The 13,967-nt window shown below is 40.0% G+C and overlaps 1 protein-coding gene across 2 annotated transcripts in view; it reads right to left on the bottom strand.

The window, feature by feature from the left end:
- The window catches only part of NDST2 (N-deacetylase and N-sulfotransferase 2), a 69,926-nt gene extending 60,015 nt beyond the window's left edge, over positions 1-9,911 (bottom strand). For both annotated transcript variants that reach the window (XM_032231639.1, XM_032231640.1), the window contains exon 1: positions 9,652-9,911. The gene's annotated coding sequence lies outside the window, so the exon portion shown is untranslated. The remainder of the gene's footprint in view (positions 1-9,651) is intronic.
- Between the last annotated feature and the right edge of the window lie 4,056 nt (positions 9,912-13,967).

The following is a 13,967-nucleotide window of genomic DNA, read 5'->3' as shown; positions in this document are numbered from 1 at the left end:
AAGTGGATTTAAGTATGAGCTAGCAATATGCTGCAGCTGCCAAAAAAGAAGTAGGATTAGAATCAGAATAGAGCTGGAAGGGATCTTGGCGGCCTTCTAGTCCAGCCCCCTGCTCAAGCAGGAGGCCCTATAGCATTTCAAACAAGTAACTGTCCCGTCTCTTCTTAAAAACCTCCAGTGATGAAGCACCTACAACTTCTGGTGGCAAGCTGTTCCACTGATTAATTGTCTTCACTGTTAGGAAGTTTCTCCTTAATTCCAGGTTGCTTCTCTCCTTGATTAGTTTCTATCCGTTGTTTCTTGTTCTGCCTTTGGAAAATAAATTGACTCCCTCCTCTTTGTGGCAGCCTCTGAAATACTAGAATGCTACTATCAAGTCACTCCTAGTCCTTATTTTCTCTAGACTATCCAAATCAAAATCCTGCAATTGTTCTTCATGTTTCAGATAAGTGATAGTCCAAAATCTCCAGTGATGAACCACTTACAACTTCTGAATGCAAGCTGTTCCACTGGTTAATTGTCCTCACTGTTAGGAAGTTTTTCCTTAATTCCAGGTTGCTTCTTACCTTGATTAGTTTCTATCCATTGTTTCTTTTCCTGCCCTCTGTGGTTTGGAAAATAAATTGACCCTCTCCTCTTTGTGGCAGACTCTCAAATACTGGAATACTGATATCATGTCCCCCCCGCCGCCACAGTTAACTTTCCATTGATTTCGAAGAGACATTTCATGAACATAAACAGGAAACTAGATAAGAATTGTGAGGAGATGGACAAAATTATCTGTTTTCTGCCTGCCTAATACATTCAACTGGCCCAGCAAATTTATAGCTTGCATTCAAACACTATAAATGGAAATGATGAAGAAAATGGTAAGAGCATACATTATTATATGGCCCAGGGGTACGTAATGTCTTCATTATATAAACTGACATACACAGAAAATCACTCTCTGTGGATTTATGCAATTAGAAGCAAGAACATACAACACTTAATTCTCCAGCCAGTATATATTATTATACTATATATATATATATATATTATATTATATATTATATAGTATATAGTATATAGTATATATTATATATTAAATTTCTATTATATAATATATAATAGAAATAACTGCAGGAATTGACCAAATCTTGCAAATTGCTGATATTTTCATCTGCAAGGTGGATTTCTCTCTTTAAAAGGAGAAAATTCTCATCAACACTGTCTGAAATATTTTTAGAATTTGATTCTAATTGCATTTAAATTAGAGTTGGACAGCTTATAGTCCATGAACTACATACTGTATATACAAAGCAATACCAGAGCTTCCTAGAATGATATTTCTTTTTGTGAATTTTGGGAGTTTGATGACGTTTCTTGGGATGATGATGATGATGATGATGATGATGATGATATGGAAGAATAGCAAACATGGATGGGGGCAAAGGAAAATAAGAAAAAGAAGCATTGAATCACACTCCTAAAACACCTGGGTGAAGAACCAGGTCTTCTGGGTCCTTCAAAAAACTAGTAGGATGGCTTCAATCTTCGGAGGAACCTCATTCCAGAGGGCAGGCATCATGATCAAGAAGGCATGCTTCCAGGGTCCCAGTACACAGCATTGTTTAACTGACAAGAGAACAACCCGACCAGATTGGATTGACTGGGCATATACTATGGGACAGCAAATGGAGCTTCCCGTGCTTGCCCACCACTGGTTTCCAGTGGACTGGTTTCCAATGTGCCACAGAACAGTATTGGTCCGCAGACCGGGGGTTTGGGATCTCTATAGGAAACAGGCAATCTCTCAGGCAACAGGACCTGTGTCATGTAGGCCTTTATAGATAATGAGCAGCATTTCAAATTGCATTCAGAACCAAACTGGCAATCAGAGCAGTTTGTGAAGCAGAGATGTTACATGAGCATAGCAAATAATGCTGATCACTGCCCAAACAACTGCATTCTGGACCATGTGGTCTTCTATGTGGTCTTCAAAGGCAGCCCTATTTAGAAGATGTTACATTAATCAAGGCTTCAGGCAACCAGGGCATGAATAGAAGTCTAAAGGGCCCCCTCAATCTAGGAAATGGTGCAACTGGTACACCAGATGAAGCTATGCAAAAGCCTTCCTGGTCACAGCTGTCATTTGTCATCAAGCAGGAGCAGAGAGTCTAGGAACACCTCCAGCCAAGGTCAAAGATGTAATATCTCCAGCTGGCTGTGTCTGTGTCAAGCATGAACAAGCAGAGTCACACAGCTTCCAGTTCTGTTCCCCAGGACTGAACCTCAGCAGCCTCATTTGGCTAGTCCAGAAGAGAGATCATTGTATGTCAACAGTATAGGATGATACCAAACTGGCAGATGACATCACCCAGTTTCATGTAGGTGTTGAAAAAGAACGGAGACAGAATGGGATGAGGCACCCTGAGGCCTAGGGAACAATCTCTCCCTACCAACCAACCAACACCCGCTGAAACTAACCACAGAGAAAGGAAGAGAACTCTCATAAAACACTGCTCCCAATTCCCAATCTACTCATATCAACTTTCCCATTTTGGGAGGTTTATGGGTCAATAGCTACTAGGCAAGAGGCAAGGATAAAATACACCTCCTAGGCCAAAATTTTATCTATTCCTTATTTAATTTATATAAAACAATTCTGTAAAATTATTAATCAAATAATAGGTGAGGAAAAACTTTATGAAAGCCACTTCTACAATGAATTGGTTCAATAGTGACTAAGAGATCATTGGTACAGTATTACCGTGTTTTCCTGAAAATAAGCTCCCCGGATAATAAGTCCAATCGTGCTTGTGAGTGCATGCTCTAAAATAAACCTTGAAAATAAGCCCTCCCCAAAAATAATGCAACACAGCAGCAGCCATGCGGTGACTACAGTCGCCGCCTCCTGTACTTCAAAAATAAGACCTCCCCGAAAATAAGGCCAAGAGCTTATTTGGGGGGGGGGGTGTCAAAGAAAATAAGATCCTGTCTTATTTTCCGGGAAACAAGGTAACAATGAACCTGATTAAAATTAGTTCCACTCAAGGGTCTAAAACAGGAACATCTAACTTCCATTGGCTTGTGAGGGGCATGCAGGTTTAAGCTGCCTCTCAAAGACTGCTGGAAGGCCATTAAGGGACTTTGGAAGTAGGCCCTTCCCATTCCCTATGAAACATCTTTTACCTTGTGATCTGCCATCTTTCCCCAGGCATTGGGATAGAGAGAGGATACAGTGAATGCAAGGCGTTGTAGTCTGCATTGGGGAAGTTTAGTTGTGTTCTCAGGCTTTTTTGAGTTTACAGATTTTATTGATTTGTTTCTATTGTTTATACATATTGTTTTATTCTTTGGGTATGACTCACCCAAAGTTGGGTTTTTTTGAAAAAAAATATCCTGCCATTATTGGTGTTATAAATAACTCAAGGAGCAAACACACCTAATATTCCTTCCACCTTTTTTCCCCACAAAAACAATCCTCTGAGGTGGATCAGCATGAGAGAGTGACAGGCAGGACTAGAACTCATCAACTCCTGGTTTCTAGCATGATGCTTTCATTACTAGAGCAAAATGGCTGGCTATATAAATGTTTTAAATAAATAAATCTTAGCATACCTCTTTTACAATGCTTGTCCCTGATCACACTGATAATATAACAATGAAATTGTGCATTGTAATGTCATAATGCACGTTCAAATTTTTTGTTCTTGGGTCACAACATCACACACAAATATATAACAAGCCGACTTGTGTCACGATTCCTGTTTCATTGCTTGCCCCCATGTGGGCATCTGTGATTACACAAATATTTGTTCTCCATGTGGATAAACATGTTTACCAAAATAAATAAAAACCGAACACTCCTACATCCATGCATCCACACAAGTACTGGTGTACATTTTTAATATTTATTTATAATTAAGCTTTTTCCCTCTCTCCTGTTTTGTGACCTTTGTGGAAAGGTTTAGGAAAAAAGACATGACACCCTGCTGTTTTAGAAGAGTCATTTCTGCCACAGCTCCCTTTCTTTAAATCCTAAGCTCTGTTTCCTCTATGATTCATGCAATTCATTAACTGTGTAAAAAATAGAAACAATGCAAGTAAAATGAGGTGATCTTAAAATTGTATTTAATTTGGGTCTCCCTTGCAAGCACATTCAGGGGAAACAGTAGCATTGGAGTAAAATAAGCATGTGCTGGGGAAAAAAATCTACCTTATAGTTAAGGGAATTATCCTGATAAAAAAATCTAGCCTGCAAGACGTAAGTAACACTTTTTACATTTTTATTTTCTTGAGATATTTCAGCTCAGTTGTTTCCATCTCAATGACTTTTCAAGTAATTTACTTTTTGAAGTAAAGAATGTGAAAAGCTTTCAGAGTTAACCTACCAGAAAATCTGCACTTACTTTAATTGGAGGGCAGGAAGTATTTTTGTGCTTGGTAGAGAGAAAGTCCCAAGTGGCATTTGGATTCAGCTGGCTCTAAGTTTGTGTTTCACATATATCACTTGTCCCAGTCATATTGTTATGAGACACCAAACGGAATTTCACTCAATTATTCTAACTATGGCCAATTATAAATCACCTACATCACATTTTTATGTTTATATATTAATATAGTAGTAGATAACCAATGTTTTGCAACATGCAATGGCAATTAAGAATCTGCTATAAATTGAATATCCAAAAGGAGAGCCAAGCATAAACATTACTGTAATGTAAAACATTATGCCTTTCCCTCGGATTTGACCAATAAAATTCAGTCATGTTTTCCCCCGATCTAAAAGTAACTGATACCACGAAGTACATCTCAACATATTTCAGAGACATAAGTAATATTCATACACACACACACACACACACAGATATGTGTTTAGGAGCAGAAATATTCTACCTTATATATGTTTAGGAATACAATATATAACACTATTTTTCTGTTAGAATGACAGTATCCCTCACATTGAGGTTTCTCTCATGTATCTAACACATGCATTTACCCAACTTGTTTAGACCACTTGAAAACTTACCATTTCTCTGAAGTTCCTTAAAATATTCATATAATAAAAGGACAAGATTTTTCAATTAAAAAGCTATTTCTGCCATTTCGTGACTCATTTCCCTCTTAAAAAGAAGGTGAGTGACAAATTTTCAGTGGAGAAACAAAACACTAGAAACCACCTCACAGTATTGATTAGAATGTAATATCTTAACTCATCAAAATAATAAAAATAAATTAGCAAATGGGAAATAACACAATGTCTCGATACAAAGAAATTAAATGCATAATAATTCATTCCATTAAATTAGAATTTTCAAGTTATCTAATATAGCTATTTTAAAAATGCACAAAAGCCACAAAGAAAAGCAATTAAAAACATGTTTCAAGCAGCATAATATCAGAGCATATTAGGGACCATGGAAGCAACTATCGATAAAAAGAATGGGACAAAAAATATTCTCTATAGCAATAATGCCAAAGTAGAAGAAATGATACCAATAAGCCATTCTCTCAACTCCTTTGGAAAACTAAGCTTTGTTCACATTTTACTAAGATTTAGAGTCTATAGTGGTTTGCTGGTTAATGATATTAAGTTTTCACTCCTGCCTAATGTGGTCAAGCTACAAATTTAAATAACACAACAGAATACTTATTTAAAGCATAAGCTCCTCTAGCAATGGTCTCTAAGACTTTACTGATGGAGATCCAATAGCATCAGATAGGTAAGCCATTAGTAGGGAAGAAATTTAGAAGTGCAATATGCCTTTTATTACAGAAGGCTGATATACTAATAACCAGAATCTTCACTGAAAATATTGACAGCTTGTTTTCAATCTGCTGTATGACAGTGATGGTGGCAAAGAACATTCCGCCACCACTGCATCCTTGAAGTGCCAAGAGATTTTCTGAATAATTCAGGTTTTCTGCAATCTTGTCCAACTGTAAATATTCAGGAATTCTTGGGGCATGTTGTAACATCTTTCTGAATGTTTTCTTAATAAAACTACCCACATATTCTGCATCTTATACTGCTAGTAATGATTCATTAAAACTGCCTTTGAAAACTGGAAATTCTCCAGATCTATAAACTTCAATTCCCAGAATTCCTAACCAATATAGCCACTGCTGAGAATTTTGGGAGTCAAAATCCGTTCATTTGAAAGTATCAGGTTTGAGGAAGACACCATCTACAATCTACAAATCTATTCATAATACTATTGAATTTGGTTTGATGTTAATGAACGAAACTTGCTTTGTAAAAATGTGCGTTGCCATCTCCTTAAGAAAGCCAGGAACATCTCATTTTGATGAATACTGTATCAAATCATGAATCCCAGGAGAACAATTTGGCTCTGTTCAGAGTAGCTCACTTCTCTTGCCCCCCTTCATTAGTTGTGATCAACAGGTAATATCTGTTTCTTTTTACATCACTGTTGCCATAAAAGTGGCACTGCTGCAATTCTTTCTGAAGACCCTTGCTCTGGCCACATAAATCTTAATGGCTGTTAATCGCTCATAAATATTCTCTTTCTGGAAAACAATATTCCATAGTAATGTATGACTATTTGGATCCAAAAGAAGAAAGGTGGTGCCCTGCCATCATCATCTTAATTTGAAGGCATATTTTTGAGACCACCTGGCTACTGTGTGAGTCCAGGAAAATTCATGAGAGGTTTGGTTGTCATGCCCATGGATCATAATAGTTGCACAACCCAGATACTCGAGAATAAAAAGGCCTACTATTCCAACTACAAGATAGAAGCCTCCAAGAAACTTCTATTGCAACATTTTTTAGGTAGATGATCATATTAATTTGTTGCACAATACAATATTGTGGCATTAGAACCTAACCAATATATTAACAGCCATCATGTTATGGCAGAATGATTACCCTGCGCCCACCTATCTATAATAAGAAATGGGGAGAAAACAAAGTAATGAGATCCGGGAGAAATAAAGTGCAAAAAGTAGTGTAATAGTGTTAAAGCCTAAATATAGAGACAGTTATTAAAAGAAGGGTCTTGGGGAAATTTTAAATTGCTGAAATACAATTTAGAAATAAATTCAGAAATAAGATCTAAGACTTGAATCAAAATAAAAATGTTTTATCTCATTGTGCTGTTATTAACTTTCCAAATCCAGGACAGTTTCATTATCAACACTGACACCAACAACGCTAAGTTTGAGCTTTAACAAATTATACCATCTGTCAAACTAAGGAATAAGATTTCTTGTGTTGGAAATGAACTTTTTTTAATCTTCAAAGATGCCTTGGAGATGGTGCTTTTGAATGACGCTGAGTTTCAAGTTCAAATTCTGTGAGATTTAATACCTGATTTTTGTTTGATTCTTCTGATAAATTATGTCTACCTAAAAAGAGTACATAAGGAAAAAGAGATCATGGCCCTCACAAACAGTATAAGCCTGGCAACATGAGACATAGAGGACAGTTTCATGCCTACTACAATAATCGCCAAAATGATGACATGGTGCCCTGCCATTGCATATGATGCAACTATGAAACTGTGTTTCAACACGTGTCATCATGTCCCCCCTCCCTTTCCCCACTGTGGTTGCCCGTGAATGGCCAACTCTAGAAGATGGCCTTAGAAAGCTACCATTTAAATCAGGGGCGTCCAAACCTGGGAACTTTTAAGACTTGTGGACTTCAACTCCCAGAATTCCCCAGGGAGTTGAAGTCCACAAGTCTTAAAGTTCCCAGGTTTGGATGCCCCTGGTTTAAATCCATGGCACTTTTGCTTTGGAGTCCACTTCAGTGCTCTGCGCTGTTTCCTTGCACTTTTCAATACTTATTCACATGAGTGAGATCACCTAGGATATGAGCTAAGAAATCAACGTTATGCTGATGAGATCAATTTTTTTCTCAGATGAGAGAGTAGGTGTGCTCAGTGAGTGCTTGTAATGGATAGGCTTTGTGCCAATAAGTTAATGAAATGGAAGTGCTGAGGTTTATCTACCTCAGGGAGTCATCCTGTTCTCTCAAAGAACAAGTGTACAACTGGATGTTCCTTGACCCAGCTTTGTTCTCAGAAACATGTACTGACTGATTCAGAAACTATGTTAGATATAAAATAATTCATTTTGATTTAGCATGATATGTGAAGCCAGCCATCAGCTTGTAAACCATGATTTCATAGTCCAATATCCCAACAAACCATAGACTAGCAAAACATGATGTAAAGGAATGTCTTTTTCACGATCAGGATGGCATACAAGTACTTTAGTTGTACTTCATTTTCATTTTCTCACTTTATTTTTCCTGCTTTTTAATCATTCTTACTTAGTACCTATATTACTGGAACAAATTATGTGTTGAAGTACTTGGAAGATACTTCAGAAATTGAAATTAAGTTTTAATGTAGTGTTAAGATTACCACATAGTAGTAACACTGTGATCTTTTAAGGTGAAGGTCCTTTAATCACTCTCACTCAATTCAGTCTGCTGCTTCTGTTCTCTAAATTCTGCATGGTTCAAACATTGAACTCATATTTTTTTGCCATTTTAGATTCTGTTTTGTGTTTTGAATTGTTTTATTTAATTCATTGTCATTTCTACATTGAAAGCTAATGTGGTTATTATTTGGAGTATGAAATAGAAAATGAATTATTAAACTTAGTCATTAAAAACAAGACTTTTTTATAGGCTATAATATATCTATTATAGCCTAACACTTATACAGCAGCTCTTCAAAATTTCCACCAGACTTAATACAAGCTGGAGCAGATGTGGATGTAATCTGGATCTTTTTTTTTATGTGCACCCCACTCCTTTTCTACTACTGAGCCATGCTTCTTTCTCACTCAGTGTGTGGTTCTTTGCCATTGGTATTTCACATCCACATTCAACAAACCAAACCAAATTCCACATAAATTGTTAGTGTGCTTCCATTTCCATTCCCTCCCAGTGCATCAATGCAGGGTGTTTTCACTTTCAGACTTGAGCCCTCCAAAATTCAGACAGCTTGCACATGTACATTGAGTGCACCGAGGAAGGCACCCCTTAAGTTACTTCCCTTCTAGCCACTTCCAAATCACCAACTCTCTTTAGAGCCGGTCACAACCAGGGGACCCAGAGGCCAAGCGGTCGCCCATCGCAACACAGCAACTATCCTTCTAGCCTAAGTTAAAGGACCAGGGAAGAGACCGTCTGCAACGTTTTGGGACCCCGCTAGCTGAAGACGCAATATTTGGGGGACGGTTTTCCCTGCTCGGGAACCGCACCCGAACTCGGGGCGCCGGACGAGGCACGAAAGAGGAGGAGGAGGAAAGCTGCAAGAAAGAGCGGGGATCCCGCACTCGGCACTCTCCAGAGCAGCGTCCCGCACTGGGATCCAGGGATCCATTCCCGCCAGAGACCCCAAGACAGGTGGTGGGGGTGGTCGCCGTGGCTATTATCGCTGCCATATTGGGGGGGGGGGAGCGAGGAAGGAGGGGACAATCAACAGGGGTGCTTCTCCCCCTCCCCATAGCCCCACGGCCAGCGCTGCCCCCGGGCCTGATCGATTCCTGATCGATGGCTGAACAGCTGGGCTTGGAGCGCCCGTGGAAGGAGCGCCGCCGCCGCCGCCTCGTTTCCAGCAGCTCTGGGAAGGACGTCGGAGGCGTCCGCTGCAGCTGCCCATCCCCTGCCCCTCGCCCGCTTACCTTCACCGACGACGCGCGGCAGAGCCCAGGCGGGCGCCGGCAAGGCGCTCCCCCTGCCGCGCTCCCACCGGCGGCTCCTCTCTCCTTTCCCCTCCGCTTCTGCCCCGCTGGGCCTCCCCGGAGTGCCGGGAGCCCCTTGGTCCGGCCGGAGCCGCCGGCAGGCTCCCTCGACTCGGCCCCAGCTCAGCTCTGGCGGGCCGCGCGTCAGACCGCCGCCGCCGCCATCTTCCGCTTGGAGGCGACGGGAGGAAGCGGCGAGCCAGGCCAGGCCAGGGAGGCGGAGAGCGCCGCCTGTCCGTCCGCCCAGTCCCGCCTCTGCCAGGCTGGGGCCGCTGCCGCGGGGAAGGGGAGCCGCAGACGACGCGGGCGAGAGCGCTGCCTCCCCGTCCGCTTCTCGGCTGCCAGGCCGGCGGGCCCTCTCCGGAAGGGAAAGCCATTTCTCTGCCGGTGCTTTATGTCGCCACTCGGCCGTCACTGAGGCACTTTCAGGCTGGCCGGGCTGGGTCGCCGTCGCCTGGTTGGGTGGCCCAACGTTCATGAGCCACTCTGTGCCCTTTCCAGAAGCCCCGACATGGGAAGCCCCTCAGCTCCCGGCCCCAAAGGACGATTTTGTGGGGAGCAGAAATCACTTTAAAAAAACTGACATAGAACATATTTACTTATTTATCCTTCTAATGGTTGTTATTTCTCACATTTAATATGGAGACGGTGACATTTATAGGTGTAAGCTTTCATCCATGCCATTATTTCTTTCATATCTGGAGTGATATTTTTAAAGCCTTTGGGTTACTGTAATATTCAGGCCATTTGGATATTCGGGCTTTGTTATAAGACTGCTAAATGTTCATAAGCCTATTCAGACAGAAGGAAAAGGCAAGAGAAACTCTGCTTTTTATGTTTAGGGGCTCACATTCTTTCAGTGATTTCATTGAACCTAATTGGTTCAATGCCATGCCTGAGAAGAACTGCAAACATTCTTTTTTCATTGTTGGAGAGATGGTTTTTTTGGCTACCGAAACTGACCTCATTCATAAAATTAAAAAAGCTCAACTTGAATTTGGGACCAGCTCACACAGCATCTTCATGGTGTCTGAAGAAGGCTGGTGTTGTATTGATGTTGGGCCTTCGGGAAGACTTCAGCACTTCCAAATATTGTCCTCCATCAAAACCAGAGGTGGGTTCCTACCAGTTCGCAAGAACCGGTTTGTCAAATCTAACTGGTTAGAAGAGGTTCCACCAATGGACCCGAAAAGCAGGCCACACCTACAGAAGAGATTTCAAAAATTTTTGAAACCCACCGACACACACACACACACACACACACAAACACTCACAGAGAGAGAAAGAGAAAGGAAGAAAGAAAAAAAGAAAAAGTGAAAGATAAAAAAAAGGAAAAAGGGACAGAGAGACAAAAGGAAGAGAGGGAGAGAAAGAGAAAAAAAGAAAGAAAGAAAGAAAGAAAAGAAAACACATGGCCAGCAAGCCACTCCCACCAGGTCACATGGCCGGCAAGCGACTCCCACAAAGGAGGCCACACCCACAGAGTAGGTTCGAAATTTTTTTGAAACCCACCACTGATCAAAACCGACCTGAAGATGGAAAAAAGACCAAGTAGGGACATCTTGCAGGCCAAAGTGAGAGGCTGAAAGAGGTAGGGAAAACAATAAATGTGCCCTTTAAACTTTGTTGATAAGGAGGCCAAGATAGAAAGCCGCCCAGTAGGTCATCTCCAGCCACAAAGTAAATGAGTTTGAAAAATCCATTTGAAATAGAACTATCAGTTTACAATTCTTTCCTCTCTCTCATATCTGTATTTATAGAAGACATGATTTTTATGTGCACCACTTGATTATCATCCAAAGTTTTTGAGAACTATAAACCAATAAAGGGCACTGTTCAACCCCTACACGTTGTGGCACATACCCTCAGATCACATTTGCGGACACCCAATTAATTACAAATTGTAATTCTAAAGGACAACTTTTAAACAATTGCAAAGTTTCCTGAAACCTACTCACTTAATTCGATTCTGAAATCTTGGGACATATGTCTATGAACACCAAAGATGGAATGATTTTGTGACATTTTGATCGCTAAAAAAACTTTTCTTGATGCCTAGACATAGATCCTTTCCAGTATCCTTACAGATAAGTGATCCCCAACTACATCAGAAGAGGCAACATGGCTTGCAAACCCCTCTCCCAGTGGGTATCCATGAAACTCTTTAAGTTTAAATTAAAATAATTTTAAAATGGCTGAAATTTTACAGGATTGTTACATTTAATGAGATTTTGATATTCCCAATTAATATCTTGTAAAACTCTGGTAAGATCACCAAAATCTTATACTGTATTTTTCAGAGTATAAGACACACCTTTTTACCCAAAAAAGAGGGTGAAAATTGGGTGCATCTGATACACTGATAACAGCATTTTTGGCCTCCCGAAACCCCGCCCCTTCATAAAAATGGCCGTGCAGAGGCTTTGGGAGGCTTAGAGAGTGCTCCTGGAAGTGCTCCTGTGTGGAATACACAGTTGGTGAATTTGGTTGTCTGGCTGAGAATTCCATACTCTCTGCATTCCAAAATATATAATTTGCTACAACCAGCAGAATGTGATTTGTGTCGATGTTAATTTGGTTAGTTTGTCCTGTCAGAAGTTGGCATTCTGAACAGTTTCCCCAAATAACGGAATTTTGGCTGAAATGAGCAAACATTGTTTCTGTAAAAGATTTGTGGCTTATGGCATTCACTATTTTTATGTAGAAAAAAACTGAGTGAGTTTATCAGTTTGGTTGACTGGATAATCAGTTGTTTCTTTGGATTAGGGACAATTTTGGAGCATTCTGAAAATAGGCAAATTTTGTTTGGATTGAAAAGGAAATTTGACCTTGGTGTCTAGCGGACTAGTTTTCTCTTCTTGATTTTAACAAGAGACTTCCTATTCACGCTCAAAATGCTGAAAGAACTTACTCCTCTTACCCTCTAATAATGTATAGTGATAATTTATTAAACTATAAAGTATGATGACTTCCAACAGCTCTGAGCAGCTCACAACAATTGCAGGAAAGAAATTACAATAAAGGGATAAAATATGACAAGTGTAATAGATCAGTTGGAATGAAGTGAGGGGTCTCATTCTCCCCCTCACCTAAGGAGGCCTGGTTGTAGAATCAGATTTTCATAGCTATTCTAAACAAGGCCACCTGGATCTTGGAGGGAACCTCATTCTAATCTAGAGGATAGGCGTTGCTACAGAGAAAAGTGTTTCTGGAGTCCTGGTAGATGACCGTTTTGTCATTATTGGAATGCTACAATCCTAAGAGATTGAATTGGCCAGGCGGATGCTGGTATTAGACGCTTAAGCAACATGCATCGGGCAGTATACCATTGTAAGATGATAGAAACAGTGAGATGCAAATGTACAAAGATATTTTTTAAAAAATTAAGAATAGAATCCCTGCAAAAACAAGTGAGACGCCACATTTTTTTTTATAGAATTCATTTACTCCCTGAAAAGCAATGGAAAAATACCTGCCTAATGGGAAAGGTGACTCCTAAAGGGGATAGGGCATAGAATTCTAATAGTCTCCCAAGTAGTTAATTCCAATTAAACAAATATCATAGCAAAATTCATTTATTCTGATTTTCACTGATAGTCCTTAACAGTGTCATTTCTGCAATTTGCCAGTGCTGGATTAAAGCATAAGCAGCTACTTGTGGTTTTCAGGGGTGTCCTTTGGCATTGAGTCAGACCACAAAAAAAGGAGATTCAGGGGAAGTAAATGTAAGAGCTGCTGAGGTCATGATTACATACTAGGTAGTGACAATAGCACAGCTGTGAATTATACTGTTTAGCAAATGTCCTTTGCACAAAAGTCTCTGGCTTTTGGTTCTGAAAAGTAGGGGAACTATTAAAAAATAGTAAATATTACTTTTATAACCAGCATCTTAAATATTGGATTAATTGGTATTAATGTTGTTAGCAGCCCATCAGAGTGGATATTTTTCTTAATAGTAACTATCAACATAAGAATATCTGAAGCAAAAACAAGCTGGTCACACATCACATTTGATGAAGAGTGTATTAAAATTATTTTAGGACATAGAGCAGTGAGGGATTTCTTCCTTTCCTCCCTTGAAACTAATTCTTAGGTGAGTGGGATTCCTTCATTTTCAGGGCCCAATCATGAGAAATCACATGCAGTGAAAGAGTTTGGAAGGCATTGTTGAATGTATGCCACTTCTCAGCTCCCACTCCCTTAGGAAAAGAGTTTTAAAGGGCAACATATAGGTTAAAAAAACCTCAAAATTCAAT

Source organism: Thamnophis elegans, chromosome 15, assembly GCF_009769535.1.
Source record: "Thamnophis elegans isolate rThaEle1 chromosome 15, rThaEle1.pri, whole genome shotgun sequence".
Taxonomy (NCBI): Eukaryota; Metazoa; Chordata; class Lepidosauria; order Squamata; family Colubridae; genus Thamnophis; species Thamnophis elegans.
The sequence above is the reverse complement of the archived record's forward strand: the minus strand, read 5'-3'. Positions and strand labels throughout refer to the sequence as shown.